The sequence below is a fragment of the Adiantum capillus-veneris genome, chromosome 21 (assembly GCF_014529385.1).
Source record: "Adiantum capillus-veneris isolate H3 chromosome 21, ASM1452938v2, whole genome shotgun sequence".
NCBI lineage: Eukaryota > Viridiplantae > Streptophyta > Polypodiopsida > Polypodiales > Pteridaceae > Adiantum > Adiantum capillus-veneris.
Genome location: NC_140951.1, coordinates 77999005 through 78002954, shown reverse-complemented (window position 1 = coordinate 78002954; position 3950 = coordinate 77999005).

Here is a 3950-nt window from a genome sequence, read left to right as displayed (position 1 = left end):
AAAAACCCAACGAGCCGGTTGGAAAAGTGTACCTCAACCCTGGGCCGGTTATTTAAGAGAAGGCTTGGAAAATTTTACAAATAGAGTTACGTTGCAAAAAATGCCGGTTATTTTGCAAAATTTCCTCTTTGAATCTATCTCAAAGGGAATTTTGTATGTTTGTGTGATTGATTTTTCGCAAACGCTTCAGTAAGTTATGACATGCAAATTTTTAGTCTGCTTGTCACATGACGAGCTTCAAAAAAAAACTTTATAGTCAAATGACATATAAATTTTCAAAATGATACCATAAAATGCAAACGCAATATCGTAACTGAGTAAACTTTAGGGAAAAAGAAAAGCCGAATTTTTTCGAAACCATGAACATAAGCAACTTGCAACAATATTAATCATCAAGAATTCCAAAAATTATCAACCACTAATGCACCAAAAAATCCAAATAAGAGGTAGAGAAAGGCAGCCAAGCATCAAATGTGTGCAATCCCCAAATCACTCTAGTGGCATGGCTCTCCTTTTGTTTGCTTTCATCTAGATATCAAACAGATCATCCCAGTCAATTAAAGAGGTCCCACATGCATCCTTTGATATCAACATCAAAGCATCCAAAGTGTCCAATCCCAAGCCAGACATGTTGGGAATGGGATCGTGCTAGCTAGGGTGGATGAAAGAGAAACATAGTGCAAGTGTGTGAGTGTGTGCGTGTGTGAGCAAGATTATCACTCAAGTGAATTAGGTTCCAAGATAGAACTAGCTTGGACTCATAAACACAATCTTGAGTATTGAATTAGCTTAGCACAGGCTCTCCATAGACAAGCATGTAGTGCAAGCTTGAACTGTGTTGTTTATTCATGAAAGTGAGCTTTAAGTAGCTCTACAGCTTGACTCCATTACATGTGGGATAATTCCTCTTCGTCCCTCCTTCACTCAGACTTCAGGACAAAGCTCACACTTTACAATCCTCCCCTTGAGGTTTGGACATTAAGACAAAACACTGAAGATGCAATATCCACACAAGATGATAAGTTGGTATCCACACAAGATGGTAATATCCACACATGCTGACAAAATCTACACAAAATGATAATATCCACATAGGAAATAAAAGTCCTCCCCTACAAGTAGAGAGGCTGCATCTTCAAAGTACGTCGTCATAAAAGACAAGGTTGTTCTTTCCTTTGTCTTCTTCTTCATATTCTACCATGTGAGATGATCCTTTGATAGGTCTCTTCCCTTCGTAGCTTTTGATGTTGCTTCTACTACTGTTGCTTTCTCCACTGCTACTGCCTCCATTTGAGTAGCATCGAGAAGGAGGATGTCCCTTCTTACCACATTTGTTGCAAGGATTGTTTGTATAGCAGTCTTTCGCTACATGTCCCATTCTTCAACATTTATAACACTTTGTTTCAGTTCATGATGTTGATGGTGAATATCTTCCCCTTGAGGATGTCGTGACAAAAGCCCCTCCTGATTATGTTAATGAACCTTTTTGCTTTCTTTCTTCTGCTTGGATTGAGTTGATGACATCTTGGAAAGGGAAGCCGGTTCTTTTTCTTCAAGAATTGTGACTAAGTGGTCATAAGAAGGTGGAAGTGTACTTAATAGTACGGCCACTTTGTCGTTTTCTGGTACTTTGACTTGGATGTAAGTGAGCTGTGTGACAATGCTCTTAAGCCTATTTACTAGGCTAGCAATGTCCTCCCCTTCAATCGTAGCAATCTCGTAAAGTTGTCTTTTGAGACTAACTTTACTTCTTTTGGCCCTGGCTCCAAAATTTCTTTCTAGGACATGCGAGGCTTCATATGCATGCTTACGTTGTTCGTCTTTGGCCAAATTCTGTGCACTTGCTATGAGTGTAGATGCTCTAGTATGTACTCCATCGGGTTCGGCTTGTTGCTCTAAGGCAATGCTGATAACATACCATAAACATTTTTTCATTAGGTAACCCCGTAACTTTTGTTTGCCAGGTGTGAAACCCTTCCCCATTGAAATTTTCTATTCTCTTGTCCCCCATTTGTGCTAATAGAGGGGTCTTAGCTTAGGAAACTCTCCTAGCCAGTGTTTGCCTCTTTATACGAGCACAAATACTCCTTGGGAATGATAGAAAAATTTATTTTAAGTTATTGTGCTTGGTTGCAATATTTTAAGAGTTCAATTGCGAGAGAAAAAGAGAGAGAGAGCAAATTTACTTTGAACTTTGTGAAGCCCCTCTTCCTTGGAGTGAAGCTCCTATTCACAATGTGCTTTGCCTTGGGTGCAAAGCCTTGACTAGCTCGACCGTTTGCTTAGAGCTCAAAGAAATTTGTATGCTTTGAAGCTTTGATAGCCTTTGGAAAAGCTTCTCCCTTTTGAGGGCTCCAATATTTGCCATTGGTGGCTTTGAAGCCTTTTGAATGTTGGCTTTGCTGAAAACTTGAGGAAGCAGGTCCTTGAAGGGCTCGGATTCACTTTCTTTTGCAGGTATGGCAGGCTGCCAATAAGTGATATTGCTTGATGGAACTTAAGCCAGAGCGCGAGACTACGGGCTTAACAAGGCGGTAGGTAGGCAAATCACCCGACAGGCATGGGAAGGAGAGTTTTAATGAGAATCAGGCAAGCGGGGGCAGCACGAGCGGGCAAGGGTCGGTCACCAAGTAAAAAGGGGGTAAGCGTGTGAAGCTCTCCTTGCGGACCTGAATCCATCAAAAGAACTAGTTCACCGCCTACTTCATGTTCGCCAGACTTGCCCGTTTGAGGGAGCCCACATTGAGCCCACAACCCACCAAATCAACACCAACTTATGGTGTTTGAGCTAGGCCAAGGGGCCCAATGGGCTCCACGTGAGGAATAGTCCAAAAGAAAGATATTTCAGCTCAGTTTTGCAGGGCTTCTCCCACAAAACACACACACAAACACACACCTATTTTAAGTACTAAAATTGGGCACAGGGATGAGGGAGATCTTGAGCTCAATTGAGGTGCTTGAGAGCTCTTTGGGTAGCTTGTGAGTGTGGCTTCAACGTTATTTAGCCAATGGAAAAAGAAAAAGCACTTAGTGAAATTAATCGAAGACGCAATAAGTGCAAAAATTGACCATAATTTAGTGCAAGGAGCTCTTAATCAAACTCGACCTAGCTATGGAGGGTAGTGGCTCATTGGACTTTCACCATGAACTTGCCCACACATAGGTTAGTCGTGAATTAATTAGAGGGTAGAGAAATCTAATGGAAATGCTAATGATAATTAAAGATTGATAATCATACTAACACAAAAGCATGGTAATAACCTAGCTAGCACACCAAAGCTCTGATACCACTTGTTGGGAATGGGATCATGCTAGCTAGGGTGGATGAAAGAGAAACATAGTGCATGTGTGTGAGTGCGTGTGTAAACAAGATTATTACTCAAGTGAATTAGGTTCCAAGATAGAATTAGCTTGGACTCATAAACACAATCTTGAGTATTGACTTAGCTTAGCACAGGCTCACCATAAACAAGCATGTAGTGCAAACTTGAATTGTGTTGTTTATTCATGAAAGTGAGCTTTAAGTAGCTCTACAGCTTGACTCCATTACATGTGGGATGATTCCTCCTCTTCCCTCCTTCACTCAGACTTTAGGACAAAGCTCACACTTTACAAGACGGTGAGGTACTTTTGATCATATTCTTACAAAAAAAAACAACGCTCACATGCAGCAGTACTTGCTGGAACAACCAAACTTAGCTACCATAACTCGATCATTCCCACCCTTATGCTGTGCAACTCGATACAACATCCCAAAAAAATTGTCTCTTATGTCATAATGGGGTATTGGCTGACTTGTAAAAAATGGTGACCCTAGGGTCACCTTTATATAACATGAAGAATGGGTCAGGCAAGGCTATTTAAAAACCACGATTCTAAATAATGGGCTAAATGTCACTTATAAATAAGTTAAAAAAGTCGCTTAGAAGAGGTGCATCACATGCGTGTAA